Source organism: Camelus bactrianus, chromosome 25, assembly GCF_048773025.1.
Source record: "Camelus bactrianus isolate YW-2024 breed Bactrian camel chromosome 25, ASM4877302v1, whole genome shotgun sequence".
Lineage (NCBI taxonomy): Eukaryota > Metazoa > Chordata > Mammalia > Artiodactyla > Camelidae > Camelus > Camelus bactrianus.
In genome coordinates, this window is record NC_133563.1 from 30,240,156 (window position 1) to 30,258,245 (window position 18,090).

Genomic DNA, 18,090 nt, shown 5'->3' on the forward strand with positions numbered 1-18,090 from the left:
CTCTGCTGCTGCCACATGACTTTCTTACAGATCCTGCAACTTGCCATGGTCTTTCTGTCCCAGGTCCTTTGCCCATGCTGTTCCCTCTGCCTTTAAGGCTTCCTTATTCACTTTGCCTGGTTAACTCCCATACTTTGCTAAATCTAACCCCTTCAGGGAAACTCTTCCGACCCCTCCAGATCAGATCACAGAATTTATCCCAGTTTTCAACTATGCACTCATTCATGTGAAGAATGATTAACATCTGTTGACTTGATTTGATTATAAGCTGTATGACTACAAATAGTGTGTTTGGATTTTCTCATTGGTGTATCCCCAGCAACAACCACATGGTGTCCAGCACAATATTAATACATATTTGTTGGATAAATCATCAAATCAGTTTCTTCAACCTTAGATGCCAACAGTAATTGACCGAATCTTTCTGAACTTTGAATCACACATTTAAATTAGATGAGAAATTGACAGCCTTCCCCTAAAAATTCATATGGAAATATGATGAACTCAGAAAGTCAAAATAATCTTGAAAAAGGACAATGTTGGAGGATTCACATTTTCCCGATTTCAAAACTCACTACAAAGCTGGAATAATCAAGACAGTGTGGCACTGGCGTGAGCAAAACATATGCTCTCCCTCAGAATCACAGACAATGATCTTCCTGTAACATTCACCTCCTGATCACAACCTCACAATATACACGCGTGAAAAATGAGACCCTGTTACTGGCATAAATAATCCATGCCTCTCCCAGCCCACTTCTTAACTCGCCTTTCCTTTGCTTGCTTGCTTTGCCCAAGCGTATGAGCTGAGGTAGTATATGGGCTGGCTCACGGCTCCTACTTCTTCACTCTCAGCCTAAATTTAAACCATACATCCCTGCCCCTGGTCATGTGACTTGTAGCACTTCCCACTCTAGCCGGTGGTGGTTCTTCCCCTGCCCCGCTGGATTCTGGCCTGGACCATTCATTGACTTGTCTGCAATCGAATGGGGATGGAAGCGACAATGTGCTGGTTCCAAGTCTATCTCTTACCCTCTCGGGATGTGTCATGAGAGGAGTATGTCTCCCTAACCCCTTTCAGCTGCTGCCTTTCTGTCTGGACCCCAGAGTGAAGATGCACAGAGCAGATCTGAAGCCAACCTGAAGTCCAGCCTGAGCCAGCCAAGCCTAACCTAGATCAGCTGAACCACAACGGAACCCAAAGACCCATGAGCATGAAAATAAGCATCTGCTGTCAGGCAAGCCACTGCCATTCTGCGGTTTTCGTTACTCGGCAAAACCTGACTAACACACATAGGAACACTAATTTATGGACACCAGCGAGCATCAACACGATTGGAAAAAAAAATGAAAACCTTGCACATAGACGGCACAGGTGCGATGACAACCAACAGAGACACTTTTGCAGAAAACACACCTACTTGGTGCCAATTTGACCCTCACAGCAATCCTGCAAGGTAGACACGGGGCCAGCTTTAGAGAGGAGAACACTGAGGCTCAGTGATCTGAAGTACTGTGTCCACGGCGGTGTGTGGCAGCCCTGGGATTCCAGCCCAGGTTATCCAACTCAAAAAGTCTAAGCCAGGCTCCCCGTCCTTAAAAGAACCCACAGATGCTCAGAAACAGCTGTCACATGAGTCCCTGGTCCGTCAAACCACCTCCGCCCCTGTTCCACTTCTTTTACTGGGTCTCCAGGGGAGGCTGCTCGGACAGAGTGGAAAGGCCACTGGGACTAAAATCAAATGCCTAGAGTTCCAAGCCAGCTCTGCCCCAGAGCAGAGCCTTGTCCTGGTCAGTGAGCATCTTTGGTTCTTGGGTCCCTTGCTTGTGAAATGAGGCCACTATCCTAGCCTGAACCATGTTCTAGGCTGGCATGAACATCCAGAGAGATGGTGTGTGGAAGGGCTGAGTGACGTGTGACACCTAAGTCAGCTCGCATCCTGCTTCCTCGGCTCTGAACCCACTTGAATTAGGTCAGCGTTGACGGTGTGTGTCAGTGTCACACCCACACTGCTTTTAGACTGTTTATGCTTTGAGACTGATTTGTTTTTCAAACAGAGATGATTTCTTTCCAGTTATGAAGGTAATCCAGGTCCATCATGAAAAATATTAAGGCATGAAACTAACATATTTTATTATCTCAACACCTAGAGATAAATACTGTTAGGATTTTGAGGCTTTTCTGGGACTGGGTTTTATAAAAGTCAAATGAATAATGCACTTCAATTAACATGATTTTCTTAGAACCAGGGAACTACCAGTAATTTTTAAAAAAAGCTCCATTTAGCATTCATTCATTTAAGCATTCACTTGAGGGATATTTGTTTTGTACCTACCATGTGCAGGGAAGCCAGAGCCAAGAACACAAAGAGTTCATGTTTTCAAGGAATCAACCTCAAGGAATTCACATTCATTCATTCATTCATTATTTTTTAACTCAACAAATAAATGAAGCATCAGCTATATGCTGGGTGCATGCTGACAGTAATAATAACACCTTCCATGCTAGACATCATACTCTAACAGTTTGTATTATTATTAAAAGTTGCCCCTTAGAAGGGGGAGGGAATAGCTCAGTGGTAGAGCACGTGCTTAGCATGCCCTGGGTCCTAGGTTCAACCCCAGTACCCCCATAAAAATACGTAAATAGATAAACCTAATTTCTCCCCACCAAAAAAAAAAAAAAAAAAGTTGCCCCTTAGAACAAATGCATCTGGATTAGAACTCAGATTATGGCTCTTTGATGAATTATTTATCCAGTTTGGTCATCTTTAAAACTGAGATAAATAAAGTACCTATGTCATATAGTCACTAAGAATTAGATAATGTAGTTCAAGCACTGAGCAAACCAGTAACCAGCAGTGTCATATTGAATCCACACAGCCATCCTACAAGAATCTGAAACTCCGAGGTTAGGGACTGTGTCTGAGGCCACACAGGTTAACACATAGGCACCTGGAGTGCAATCCCACTGGGGACCCTCTGAGAGATGTGACCACACCTCAGAATTGCACCCCAGGTGCTGGAAGCTCTGCTATTTATGCACCAACTCCCATGCCTCACTGGCCGAGCACAGCCAGGGGGTGGCCTCAGATAGAGACGCAGGAACCCCTCCCTGGAAATGGGCATTGTCTGCAGTGCCTTCCAGGGTGGGCTCAGAGAAAGAGGCAGGGAACCCACCATCTGTAACCAGGTGCTCAATAAACACATACACGTCAGAGGGGTGAGTGAATGTGTGCTATCAACACCCATGTTCTTATTCTCCCGCCACCAGTGATGGAAGATTTAAAGCAACTACCTGCTCGAGTGAACCAGAATTCATTACTGTCAAGCGTCATATTTTTTATCCACCCACGTTTCTGCTCTTTCCATTGCAATTCTATTGTGTGACTTACGGTATGTCAGTCCAGACAGCAATTCCTGCATGCCATGCAGGAATAGGGACATAAATCATTTGGTCCATCAACCCTTCTTTACCGCCAGTCCCCAAATAGGTGTTGAGGTTTATTCAACAGAGGTGACTTCACAGATGCTGGGATCTGTATCCTTTAATAAAGGATGTTATGAACTCTTGAGTCATCTGCAGCTGGCCACAGCTTGGACAGGCTTCTTTGTTCCCATAACATCAGAGCAAACACTATTTCTATTTACTGATGTGATTCTTTCCTGTTGTGTGGAAGCTGTACTTAGAAACCCAGAGACCTAAAGAAAACAGCCTGAATACATATTCCTGCCAATCTCCTGCCTATTATGAGAAACCCAGTTTGTCCAGCCCCACTTGAAATGCCCTCTCTTTCAAGAAGCTTGCTCTAGCTTTCCTAGCCCAACAATCTGTCCATTTCTGAACTCTTAAACAGCACAAATGACAACTACAACAATAGCGACCCCTATGGAGCACTTCCTACGTACCAGACATCCTGGGCCCGCTCACTGTCACATTCCATCCCCACTGCGACTCTACAAAGAACTGTGATTGAATGTTATAGATAAGAAAATTGAGGCCCACAAAAGTGATGTAACACCTGGTCACATGGCTACCTGGTACAGGCAGATTTAAGATTCAAATTTGGAGTACCCAATCAAGGCAGGATACAGAAGGAAGCAGACAGGACTCTGCAGAAGCCCGAGGACGACTGAGGTGCTCCTATCAATGACATCGCCGCTGGACGTCAGCCTGGGCCCCTCCCTGACTCACTCACTGGTGAAAGTTAACAGTCAAAGATGTTTTGGGTCTCTCCTCTCCAAAGAGGTCACTGCAAAGGGCCCATGATCCAAAAGGCCAGAACTACTGCCTTGTTGGCTTATAAACTCATGATGAATGTGACCACGTCTTCCATTCTGTTTCCTGAGTGGACTGCACTCTGGGCCACAGGGAGGAGGTCAAGTCGGGTATTTTGAGACCACAGTCTAGTGGGGGCAGGGGGACAGGTTTAGAAACAACAGACAGAATGAATTCTTGTAAGTGACCTAATTAGGATCTGCTTCACAAACATCCAGTAAGTGCCTACTGCATGCTGTCTCCCACTGGCGAGAGCTTCTGGTAATGACGGTCTTCTGTTGGGAAAACACATCCATCCATCCATTCATTTATTGAAAAAATGTGTGTTAAGCTAAATGTCACGGATAGATAAATGATTAGCAAAATAGACCTGGTCTTTGCTTAGAGCCCGTGTTTAAGAGAATCCGATCTTAACCAAGTAACCTCTTGGGTAATGAGAAAAAAGGCCAAATGCTGGGTGACATACGAACCTCCGGACGGCAGGTGAATAATAAATTCTCTGCACCTTAAAAGTTGCATCCTGAGAATTTTGTGAATCTCGAAATAATGAATGCCAGAGGAACAGAGTCAGTGAGCCGAGAAGAGAACCACCAAGTTAACGCTGGGCGCTGGGGGGCCAGCTAGGCTCGCTCACTAGCCTCGTGCCCCAGTCCTCACACCAGCAGAAGCAGGCTCAACTCAGCCTGTGCCACTGCAAAAATCACACATTTCCTTCCGGGTCCCCCAGGAAGAAGTGCAAGTGTGGAATGTGAAATCCGAGGGTCTGTCATGCCACCAACTGTTTTAATAGTGCAACCCAGGTCCTTTCAAACAATGGTGTGTTTACTCTCAGCGAGCGCACGGAGCGCAGAGCCATTTGTGTGCGGCCCCCCGTGCTCGCCATGTAGGAGCAGGAGCAGCAGGCAGCCTGCTGCGGGGGAATTTCCCAAGCACGGGAAAGAGGACAGTCTTTGGAGCAGGAAGACTTCGGTTCCAGCACTGGCTCTCCCTCCTAATCGCTGTGTGACTCTGGGCCATGAACTTCACTTCTGTGAATCTATGTTTTCTCAGACAACGATGGCGCCCCCACACATCACCCTGATGCTCACAAGTCCATTAAAGGCCAAGTGCATCCTACTGTGAGCGACTGCTGAGATGTTCCGCCTGAGAGCTGGCTTCTGGCCACCAAGGGGCGGGCTGGAAGCGCCAGAGGACTAACAATGCCAGGTGCAGCCGTCTCACAAGGACATGAGAGGTGCTAGTACAGAGCAGACGTACGATGGACCAGTGCCCCTACAGGGACAACCCACTAGAAAGGATCCTGACTTGGCAGCTTCTCAGCAAGGCCAGCACCATAGACATGGTTCCTACAGCTGGTCATCCTGTCGTTATCCACCGGCCACTGCCCCGGGGGAGTCAGGGAGGTTACAGCCGAGGCCTGCCCTCCACCCTGCCCAAGGAAAAGGGAAACTGGATGGAAAGGGTTAAGCATGGGATGGTGTTCACACCCCTGTAGGAAGCCCCCATCGCCAAGTGCCCACCAGGCACTTTAATACCTTCAACTGCACTGCGTCTTCGCCCGAGCAGTGAGAAACACAGCTGTTTCTGTGTCCCCGTCTTACGGAGGAGACAACAGGTCTGATAGATTAAATAGTGATTGAAAAAAAACTAATACAGCTAGCAGATATTGTATGCTTCCTCTGTCTCAGACACCACACAAGCAAGAACTTCTTTAATCCTCATAACAACCCTTGGAGACAGGCATTATCCTTGCTTCATTCTGCAGAGAATGAAACTGAGGCTAAGACGGGATGAGCATCTTGCTAGGGTTTTCCCAGCTAGTAAGTAGAACCTAGATCCATCTGGCTCCAAAAGACTCTTCTTTCCTTTGAATTCCTCCCCACCTTCAGAGCAGCGGCAGCCTCAGGAGAGAGGTCTCTGCTGTATGGATTTCTCTCCTAGTGCTGGAACTAAAAAAAGACCTGTGACAAGCCAGCAAGACCAGTCTCGCCACTCGAGCTCACTCCCGACTCCCTGGAGTAGGTCCAATCAGCATCAGCCCACCCAGGCAACCCAAATGAACACACTCTGGAGTCACTGTATTCCTTCCATTCTATGACAGCCCTAGTTTCACATTCAACCATTTCTGGAACGCAATGTGTCGTCCCATCAATGAAATTTCATGTGGCAGAGATTCTGTTTTCTCCTCCAACGCTGTGATGATGTCAAGAATGCATGTTGAAATCAAAGGCATTTCAGCATCAAAGGAAATAAAGGGTATCTAAGAAATGTTCAGATCTCTTCTGGTTAAAGCCCAGAGCAGTCCTCAGAAGGCTGTCAGTGTGAGAAGTGAGAAGCCTAAACCGTCGCTTTCAGACCACCCAAAGAACCCCTCAGAGTACCTGCCCCTGGATGAAGGTTCCCCCCACAACTTCCCATCAATCTGCAGCTCAGAAATCCCGGGCTTGGATTCCATGCATATTTGTGCTGCTGATAAGAAAGGAAGGAATTCCTCACTTTTTAGTCCCCCCATAACAAGAACTAATCATATTGCTCATTATACTGTGAAACTATGAAATAAATATGACTCTATCCTCTATTTTCCAGATTCACTCATTCAAGCATCCATCCAACTATTCATTCCTATAACAGATGCCGCATCTAAGTTGGACACCTTCCTCCGATGGAAGGCAGAAAAGGAAATCAATAGCTGGTGGTACTGCAAAAATGACCATTAGCACAAAGCTTAGAAACACAAAGGATGGAACACAGAGTGGCTTCACGAGGGAGCTGGAAGCAGCTGCAGGTTCTGAGGGATGGGCAGGGGACACCAGACAGAAGAGACAGGCAGAGGGGCTTCAGAGTACACAGAGGGGGGAGTCCTAAACCACAGGCTAAGAAAGAGCTTCCAGTGGAAAAATGTCTGCTGAGCCCTCTGGCCTGTCTGAGACCCAGCACAGAGACGTTTGTCACAGGGTCTGGCCTGCTGAGCCGTGCTCCCGGGCCCCTGCACCAGCGTGCTGAGCCAGGCCCCGCCCAGTGTGTCTGCACGACTGTGACCCCAGCCATGCTGGCCTCCTTCCTGCTCCAGACTCTGAGGCCTCCCACCCCCAGACGTGGTTTTGGTTCTGGGGATATGGGGATCGTTCACCTCTGTTTCCACTTCCTCATCTGCACAAGTGAGATAGTAGCTAACCCTCGGGGTGGTTGTGCAATTCCTGGCACATAGGAGGTGCTTACTGCAGAGGAATGTCCACGAGCTGAGGAACCTTGTGTCTGGCTTGTACACCAGAAAACGTTCAGTACTTAGAATATGTCTGTTCTAAAGGACTGGATACGTGTATTTTTCAAAACCTTTAAGTGTGGTTTAAAAAAACACATAACATAGAATTTACCACCTTAACCATTTTTAAGTTTTTAACCATTTAAAGTTCAGTAGTGCTAAGTACATTCACACTGTTGTGATAACAGATCTCCAGAACAACTTCATCCTGCAAAACAAACGCTATACCCACCCATCAACAACTCCCCATACCCGCTCCCTCAAGCCCTGGGCAACCACCGCTCTACTTTCTATTTCCACGAATTTGACTACTTTAGATATCTCACATAATTGGAACCATACAGTGTTTGTCTTTTTGTGACTGGCTTATTTCACTTACCATAACGTCCTCAAGGTTCATCCATACTGTAGCATATGTCTGAATTTCCTTCATTTTTAAGGCTGGCTAATAGTCCATTACATGTACATTCGACATTCTGTTTGTTCAGTCATCCTTTGATGGACAATTTGGGTTGCTCCCACCTCTTGGCCATTGTGAATGAAGTTGCCATGAACACGAATGTGTAAATATCTCTTTGAGACCCCAGTTTTCGCGGATATAGACCCAGAAGTGGATCTGCTGCATCATATGACAGTTTTATTTTTAATTTTTGGAGAACCACCATACTGTTTTCTACAGAGATTACACCACTTTACAATCCCACCAACAGTGCACAAGGGTTCCAATTCTAGGACTGGATACACAATAGAAGAGTAAATGAATGATATATTTGTTGACTGAATAATGGACAGAGCATAATAACACAATAAATATTTAAAAAAAAAAACTTAAGCCAGCATTTTATTTTATTATTTGGGTTTTTTTCTGTTTGTTTTTGGTGTGTGTCGGGGGAGGTAATTAGACTTATTTAATTTTAGAGGAGGTACTGGGGATTGAACCCAGGACCCCATGCACTCTAGGCATGCGCTATACCAACTTGAGCTATATGCTCCCCCCAACAATAAATACTTTTCGATGGGCTGATACTTTCCCTTGGGTGACTTACAATTTCATTAAGTATGCCAAAGAATAGGAAAAAGAAGCGAAATGTCATACTGATACAAGCTCAGGAACATACTGAAAACCTCCATGTACAAAGGCTAACATTGTTCCCATGACCACACTCAATACTGGAAGCTCCTCCTGGACAGGGATCATGACTTATTCTCCTCTAAATCTTTGATCTTGACCCCCAAGATCCTGGCACAGGGGCCGACGTGAAGCAAGCACACAGCAGTATGTGCTGAATGACTGCAGAGATGCAGGTTCAATCAAGGAAGCCTTCCTGGAAGAAGGTGGCTTTGAACGAGAAAGGGAACAGTCCGGAAGAGAAAAGGAAGAGCAGGTGTGGCCGTAGAGAGGGGCCTGACTCATCGGTTTTATCTCATTCCTGAAGGCAGAGGCCATTTGTGTCTAAGACTCAACACAATAATAAAGTCACGTGTCATGATGATGAAACATGCTTCACAGGTGTTCAGTAAATACCTGTTGATCGAATACAGGATCAGAATGAGACTGAATAATTAAACAAACAAAGGAAACATCAGAAAGACTTCTATATGAGTTGTCAAAAGGGAAACTGGGGGTTCCTTTTAAACTACAGGGAACATGGCTTTTAAAGACACCGGAAGGACTCCTGTGGAGCCAGAGGTGGCCACTCACCGTATTAGGATCATCCTAACCAGCCGCAAAGTGAAGTCTTTGGAGAAGGTATGTGCTGATCGACCAGAGGAGCTAAAGAGAAGAATCCCAAAGTGAAAGGACCGGTCCGGAAGCCCACCAGCACTCTGAGAGTAACCACCAGGAAAACTCCTTGGGGCGAAGGTTCTAAGACTTGGGATCATTCTCAGATGAGGATCCACAAGCAACTCATTGACTCGCGCAGCCCTTCTGAGGTTGTGAAGCAGATTACTCCCAGCAGTATTGAGCCAGGAATCGAGGTTGAAGTCCCCACTGCAAATGCTTAAATCAGCCTTTTTAATAAATTGATACAGCTGTTAAAAATAAATAAGCTACAGGGAACCATTCCTGTGGCCTGAAGCCAGCTTGCCCACTCCACCACCTGCAGTCAAGCAGGAAGCCCCAGAAGAAACCGCCTTTCGGCCCTACTCTGAGGAAGCCTTGTGACCAAGGGACACCAGCACCGGGGCAATCCCAGTCCTCAACTTGCTTTGCACAAGTCCACCTCTGCTTCTTAGAAATTTTACTGCCTGGAACCCCAGAAGGATCAGCCAATGTCTACAAGACTTCTTTTCAAAATGAAGTTTCTCCAGAATCTTTTAAGATTCTTTCCTTCCACTGAGGATTTAAATCCTTTCTATTTCACAGCTGCTTGTCTCCAAAGTGGGGCAGGCGACATGGGCGGGATGCTACGCCGGATGCGGCTGACTCACTGCAGGCCTGAGTCCACGCCCTCCACCACCCATGTCGCCACCACCGGCGCCACCGAATTCAGGATGCCCATTAGATTGGAAAACACAAACAGGCACAACAGAGTTGCAAGCAGAGCAGCCCCACAGCCCATCCCTACTCTTTGGGAGAAGACTCTGGGGGAAACCAGAAGACCCTGAGGGGGACCAGCACAATGTATGTTCACTGAACGAACCACCTGAACAAACAACCTCACGCCAAGGCTTCTGGGCACACTTTCACGTCCCATCAGAGTCCAGTGGCCAACCAGTCCACACCAGCTAAATGGCGCCGTGGACGCCTGCAAGCCTCTTGCTTTGCCACTCTCTCAAATGTAGGTCACCCTGAGCCTCCTCTTCTGGGGCCTGGTAGGAACCAAACTTCTCATAGCAATCAAGGCTCCTCACCTTCCCCAACTCTGTTTTCCTTAACTGACAAAGAACCACAAGGAACTGAGTCTGAGGCGGGACTGTTCGCACCCCATTCGGCCTCTCCAACCTGCTTTGGAGACAAAACCATCTAATGGAAAGTCCACTGGCTCCTCAAAGCCTCAGGTGCCACATGGTAAAATGAGGTTAACGCCGGGGCCCCACCACTGCTGTGTTTCCTGGGAACCAGGGAGACAGAGCAGAAAGAATATCAGACACTTCTTGCTCAGGCCTCGTGAGCACCCTTCCCCTTGTTACAAACGTGTAAAATCTTGAATGAGTATGACTCAAATGGTGTACAATACAAACCAAAAAGGAGAGAAAAAAAGAGGGGACCCCATACCAGAAACAAAGGCCCCTCTCCGGTCCACACTCACGCCAGGTGCAGGTGCACAGACAGACGAGCAGGCCTGCAATAGGAGGAACACAGGCCGCTCCCTGCGGGCCACTGGCAGGCTGCTGGGCGGTCCCTAACACCGTCAGGGACCTTACAAAGGACTTTGTGTGCTGGGTCAGGACGTTCTAGCGTCAGCCGGTTTCCTCTGTGGAGGCAGTTCTCTTGGCTTGTTCTGATACAAGAGACAGGGCGGAAAGACCAACTCCCTCACATGGCCCTGGGATTGTTGTGGAAAGGGGTCATCTGAATCACACAAGCCTGGAGGGCCCACATGGGCAGAAGCCACACCTAGACTGATTTCATGAGGCAGAAAACCCAATACCTAGCAGCTCAAAAAAAAAAAAAAAGGTAGCGGTGGGGATTATGGGCTGATCAAACTAGGAAGTCCAGGGATGGATATAACTTCAGGCATGGCTAAATGCTAGGGCTCAAAGGATGCGGTCAGGGAGGGGTCACTCTCCATCTGCTGGCTCCACATTCCTGGAGAGGTGACGGGCGGGTCTTTTGGGCAGGCATACCCCCAGGGGGCCACTGGCCTTCAGGTTTATGTCCAGTCACAGTTCAGCAATCCCTGCGGAAGGAAAGCCTCTTTTTCCCAGTGGTTCCCAGAAAAGTCTCATGGCTGACTCTGACCGTGTGTGCATCCTGGAACTAATCTCCGTGGCCAGGGGCTGGACAACTCCACTGGCTGGGGATTGCTCGTGGATCCATACGGGTGTAGAGGTTGAGTCGGGTCCACAGGACCTCCATAGACTAAGGGGAGGTGGGTACTTATCTACACAAGAGTAAGGAAAAGAGAGAGCAAGAAAGAAGAAAAGGAGGGAGAAGAGAGGAAGGAAAAAGAAGACATGTTATAAGCTACATGTGATTTTTATTCTTAAGTGAATAAAGTAGCAATCAACTTCAACTTTAAATAAAGCAAAAAGAATAGCAGTAGACCCAGCTTTTGTCTTTTTTTTCTGTAACAGCTTTGATGAGATATAATTCACATACCATACAATTTACTGATTTAAAGTATACAATTCGATAGTTTTAATATAATTCAGAGTTGTGCCACCATCACCGCAGTCGATTTTAGAGCGTCTTCATGCCCCCAAAAGAAACCCCATACCCACCAGCAGCTACTCCCCAGGGCCCCCAACCACCTCTACCCACTCCTGGCAAAAGAACAGTGTAACTTTCTGTTTGTTTGTCAATTCTGTTATTAATTTGTCTATTTGGAGATTTGTCAATTCTGGAGATTTCATATATAAACAGAATCATACAATAGACAGGTTTTTAAAATGCTGTCTTGTGTGGCAAAATCTACTAAAAGACCCCATTTCCTAAACTCCTGGTTGAACTCAGGCCTTTGGTTCCAGTGGAGCCAGGCCTCACCCCCTGGAATCGTTACTGAGGTCACAGACCAGGGGAGGGATGACAAGGGCTGACTTGAGGAGGCCTGGGAGGTTGGTGAGGGCCGGAGAGGACACGCTGCCGGGTGACTCAGCAGCGAGGACGTAAACCCTCCGGGAGGCCCTGTCCAGGTTTCTGGTCTCATCTGTAGCGTGGTGCGTGGCGGGGTGGAGAAAGCGTGGGCTTCAGCCTATCAGATGGTCCAAGAAATCCCCAGGGAAGGGCACCGTGGGGTTTACCCAGCACCCTTCGTCATCCCGGACTTCCCTGGGGATTCCCCTTCTCCCAGGAAGCATGTGTTCCTGCAGCTCCCGGGCGTGGGCCCAACTGGTTCAGAACCATCCCTGTGATTAGTCCAGAGGGGCTCGTGACCCAACTGGGGTCGAGGAGGCTTGAAGCTGGAGGTTTCTGGGAAATTCTTTCTCGATCTCTTAGAGAAGTTGTGGAAATGGTGTTTTCTCTCTTCCTCTGGCTGTTACGGTAAAGATGGGAAGCCACACGGGTGCAGCCTGTCCCCCTGCCAGCCTCAGGGAGATGCCACTGCAGAAAGAAGGGCAGACTTGGAGAACTAAAGGGAAATGGAGCGGGGGTTCCTGGAACAGACACTAATTCTGAGCCACATGCCCCTCGCCGTCTGCTATTCCCCCCTTCTGTGAGCCCTAGGGACCAATTGACCTCTAGGGACCAATAATACAAGGGCCCTCTACGCTCAGGCTGCAGGATGGTTTCAGCCAACAGGGAGCCCCGGCAGGAGACAGGAGGGAGGGCAAGGGAAGGTATCTATCCCCTGGCTCCCCTCCTTTGGCCCCCATCCCCACTCCCTCTCTGGGGGTCGCTGTGAACTGAACCCTCCACCCAAGTCTCAGCTCTGGTCAGGGCCCTGCCCCATCCTTCCCTGTCTCCACGTTCCAACAACTGTTCCCTCCCCACCCCTCAAACTGGGCATGACACAGGAGCCCCAGGGCATCTGTCCCCGGAGCCCCCTACACCTACCCACACCTTCTTAAAGGTCCCTTTATGTGGTCCACAAGCAGCACAGGAACGAGGCTCAAAGGCATTAGTCATTAGAAAAATGCAAATCAAAACCACAATGACACACCACTCCGTGCCCACTAGGTCGGCCATAGTACCAAAAAACATACAATAACAAGTCTTGGTGAGGAGGTGGAGAGCTGGAACACTCAAACATTGCTGGTGGAGGGGAATGTAAAATGGCTCAGCCACTTTGGAAACATTTGGCAGGTCCTCAAAAAGTTAAACACAGAATTACCAGGTGACTGACTCATCAATTCCATCCCTGGGTGTACACCCCAAAGAGTTGAAAACAGGCTTTCAAACAAACATTTGTACATGAATGTTCAGAGAAGGGCTATTCACAATAGCCAGAAGGTGGAAACAACCCAAATGTCTATTGATAGGTGAGCAGATAAACAAAATGCGGCCCATCCATACACTGGAATATTGTTCAGCCATAAAAAGGAAGGAGGTAGTGATACGTGCTTCAATGTGGGTGAACTTCAAAATTATTATGTTAAGGGAAAAAAGCCAGACACAAAGGGTCACATGTTGTATGACTCTACTTATATGAAACATCCAAAATAGCTAAATATAGTAACTTATGGTGAAAAATAAATGAAAATGAATATATGTATGTTCATGTATGACTGAAGCATTGTGCTGAACATCAGAAATTGACACAACACTGTAAATGGACTATACTTCAATAAAAACATATAAAAACAAAAACAAAATAGCTAAATCCACAGACAGCACACGGGAGGTCGCCAGGGGCTCAGAGGCAAGGAGGAGGGGTAGGTGGGAGTGACTGTTCAATGGGTGCAGCGTTTCCTTTTGGGGTGATGAGGTAGTGGTTAAACAACACTGAATGTACTCAATGCCACTGAATTGTGTGCTTCAAAATAGTTAATGGTCAATTTTACCTCAATTTTTAAAAAACTCCTTTATGAAATTCTTGAATTATCTTAGTTCAAGGCTACTTTGTGCGTCTTCTGGGGACAATGACTGACCATCACCACCCCCGCCCCCACTGTGCAGTTATATGAATCAGTGCACTTCCTCACAGCTTCATTTAAGCCACTTTTGGTCTATGCAGCAGGAAGTTTCCTAACTGACATACCCATTCAACCACCTCCCAGCTGTGTGACCTTAGGGAACTGTATAAACTTCTCTGAGTCTCAGTTGCCTCATCTGTCAAATAGAGCTAATAATACCAACTTCACTGGGCTGGTTTAGGATTCTTGCACACTAACTTAGGAGGATGTATAAAATGTACCTAGAGCATTAGGTGGCGCTCAGAGAGTGATGTCATTCATTCCTCTTAACACCAAATTACGGCTCTCCCTCGGGGCAGCAATCTTAGAATTGGAATCAGGCTCAAATGAGGAACACAGGGTGCAGCTGGCAGGCAGGCAGGCTCGGTCACCAGCTTCCTAGAGCTGGATCTCAGCCCTGCTCCTTACTGTGCACAGAGGGCATAATGAACAGAATCACAGCATCTCGAGATGGGAGGGACCTTAGATCTCTCTAGACCAGGGGTTGGCAAACTATGATCTGTGGTCACAAATCCCACCTTTCAGGCATCTTGCCTCTTCAGGCCAAACATTCCCCATTCTTTCAACCGAGCATCACGGGACAGAGTTTTGACGCCCACTGGCCACATGCGGCAGACTGCTGGGTGTTCCTCAGAACCCTGCCTCTCCTCTTCCCAAGCACACAGCTGAGCTCCATTCCCCAGACTCCCTCGTGGTCAGGCACAGCCATGTGGCAGAGCTCCAGCCAAGGAAAGAGGCTAGAAATGTTGTTTGCTGGGTCTCAAGCCAAGGCTTTTAAGAAGTGGGCTTGCCTCCTCTGTGTTACTTACCCCTCCCGCCAATGGACGCAATGACAAAGCCCCCGGGGGCAGCAGGGCCACAAAGGTGGAGAAGCCTACATCTCTGAGTCACCACGTGGAAGACAGACACCCACGGAACTAGAAATACCCATTGTGGACTTCCACAAGTGGGGGAAAAAAAAAAAACACCTCTTGTATCTGAGCCATTAAACCTCGTGGGGACCACAGGCACACCTCAGTGTACTGTGCCTCACTTTATCGTGCTTTGCAGATTTTGTGTATTTTACAAATTGAGGTTTGTGGCAACCCTGTGTCGCCTAAGTCTACGGGTGCCGTTTTTCCAACGGCATTTTCTCACTTTGTGTCTCTGTGTCAATATGTTGGTAATTCTCACAGTATTTTGAACTTTTTCATTATTATGACATTTGTTATGGTGATCTGCAATCGGTGACCTCTGGTGTTACTATGGCAAAAGATTATGACTCAGTGGAGGCTCAGATGATGGTTAGCATTTTTAGCAGTAAAGTATTTTTTAATTAAGGTACGTACATGAGTTTTTTCTAGACATAATGCTATTGCACACTTAATAGACTACAGGATAGTGTAAACATCACTTATACGTGCTGAGAAACCACACACATTGTGTGACTCGCCTAACTGTGCCAGTCGCTTTATTGTGCTGGTCTAGAATGGAACCCACATCTCCGAGGTACGCCTGTATCTGTCACTGTAGCGATTAATGCTGTTGCTAATACACCATCCTACTCCCTTTAGTGTGAAACGCCCTAAATTGAATTCTGCAAGGTTTCACTAATTCCAAAAAAAAAACCCCAAAAAACTCCAACTATTCTGTGCCAGGCCCTGTGCTAAATTCCATGGGTTCCAAATAAAATAACAGCATAACAGTATCTGCTCTCAGGAAGCCACAAAATAGTCAGGGGGACAGATGCCTTGACAAAAGGTGGTACAAGGTACAGTGAGGGCATCACAAGGAGGTGGTCAATTCTGCCAGGAATCAGGCTGGTCAGGAACGGACTCCCGGAAGGGGAGATGCTCAAGTTCAGGGTATTAAGTCACAGGCATCCAAGGCAGAGGGACCAACCTGAGCAAAGGTAGGGCCTGAAACAAGGAGGGAAGTGTGAGGGGCATGGATGAGTCTGGAATAGGGAGGAGGGGGAGGAGGAAACGGGGAGAGGAAGCGGAGGGGGAGGACAGGGAAGTGCAAAAGACAAGCAGAAGAGAAACACGGCTCCAAACCCTCACAGGCGGCCTAGCGAGTGTTCGGGAACAGATGACAGAATGATTACACAGAAAAACTGATATGATCTGAACAAGCACTTTCCAGACGAGGACTGGTTTTCTAATTTGAGGTGAGAATGTCCTGCTGGTTCATCATGTAGTGACCAGCTCAGCCTCCCTTGCACTTTGGTTTTTAGAAATAAAATGCATGAATAAAATCAGTAAAAAAAAAAAAAACATTGCCCCTCTCTGGACCTCAGTTTTCCTATCTGTATGATGAGAGGGTTGGTTAATGATATCAAAGTAAAAAAGAAAAGAATTATATGATTTTGTAACTGTGCGGCTAGAGATCCACCTGTGTAAGTATCGCTGAGTTTTAGGTGTCACGCACTGTGTCATTAAGACTCAGAGGGTCATGAAAACGAACTATGTATGACTGAAACGTGCTGCACACCAGAAATGGACATGACATTGAAACTGACTATACTTCAATAATATAAGATAAATAAATAAGCATGATCATTTAAAAAATAAACTAAAAAGTTCATATTTGAAAAAAATCAGACTGTCATAAACTAGAGAGCGGCATAAATATGGACTAGGGGAAGCAGGGGTGACTGCTAATGCGTACACATGGGGCTCTTTCGGGGGTGACGAAATTGTTCTAAAATTGGCTGTAGTCAGGTTTGTACAACCCCGTGAATATCCTAAAAACCACACTTTAAATGGGATTGTATAGTATGTGAATTATACCTCAATAAAGCTGTTACCAAAATACAATTTTAAAAAATTAATAAAAAGGAAATCGTGAAAGGCCTTGAGGTTAAAAAAAAATGAATGCCTGTGAGTGAGCTGGGAAATGAGAGATTCGTTACGTTCTCACACAGGACTGCCCATGCTCCGGTCTGTCCAGGCAAAGCCCAGCCAAAGCCCAGCCAAAGAGCTTCTGGCTACACCGTCCCAGTCAGCCTGGGTCTCCCAGCCCCGGAAGATGCTGGTCCCTCGACAGTCAGACACCCCAGCCCCCTGACACTGTTACCCACATGCCTGGGCCGTGTAGACAAACCCCGGAGATCACTGCAGGGCCCTTGGGTCAAACAGCAGCCCTTTCCACCTCTCCCTGGATGTCTGCTTTTCCCTCCCGAAGGCCGGAGGGCCACCCTGGAGGCTCGGAGCCTTTGAACAGTTTAATTCCCCTGGGAGGGGAACTGACAATGGCTGTCACACCTTGCTCTGAGCCCGTGATGAAAGGGACCAGGGGCCTTCACTCCCCCACAAGGAGCACTTCCTCAGCACCTGGCCCGCCCCGAGCTTCGTGCCACACTTATGACACTGGACAAAACAGTGCTGGCCTTAGGAGTTCAGAGACCAGCAGGGAGAAGGGACAATGCGAGGTCAGTGGGACACATGTTTTGATAAGGGTAAGCCCAGGGGGATACTGGGAGCACCTGAGATGGCTCCAAATCCCATCTTAGGGACCAGGGAATGACAGGCTCATCATCCACATAATGAACACGATAAATGGCCACCACTCACACCAGGCACTAGGCTGGTGCTAGGGACACCTCAGAGAGGTGGGGCAGCCCTGTCCTCAACGAGCTCACAGTCCAGTGGACTTGACGGACAGCACCTCCAAAGTCATCCCAACCTCCCTGGGGTGAACAAGGTGGAAGCAGCAGGGCTCGGTGACGGTTTGAATGAGCTGAGCCAGGGAGGGGAAACCCGAAAATCCAGAAGCCAAGCATCCCATCGCTCCTCCCACTCTGGTCCAAGCCACCTTGCCCTTCTGC

General features: G+C 47.6%; 1 protein-coding gene and 1 pseudogene across 5 annotated transcripts in view; one reads left to right on the forward strand and one right to left on the reverse strand.

Annotated features, from left to right (window-relative positions):
• Nucleotides 1-18,090, reverse strand: part of ASAP1 (ArfGAP with SH3 domain, ankyrin repeat and PH domain 1) — a 312,023-nt gene that overhangs the window by 278,420 nt on the left and 15,513 nt on the right. The gene's annotated exons all lie outside the window — the stretch shown is intronic.
• Nucleotides 7,840-11,988, forward strand: LOC141574994 (small ribosomal subunit protein uS10-like; annotated as a pseudogene).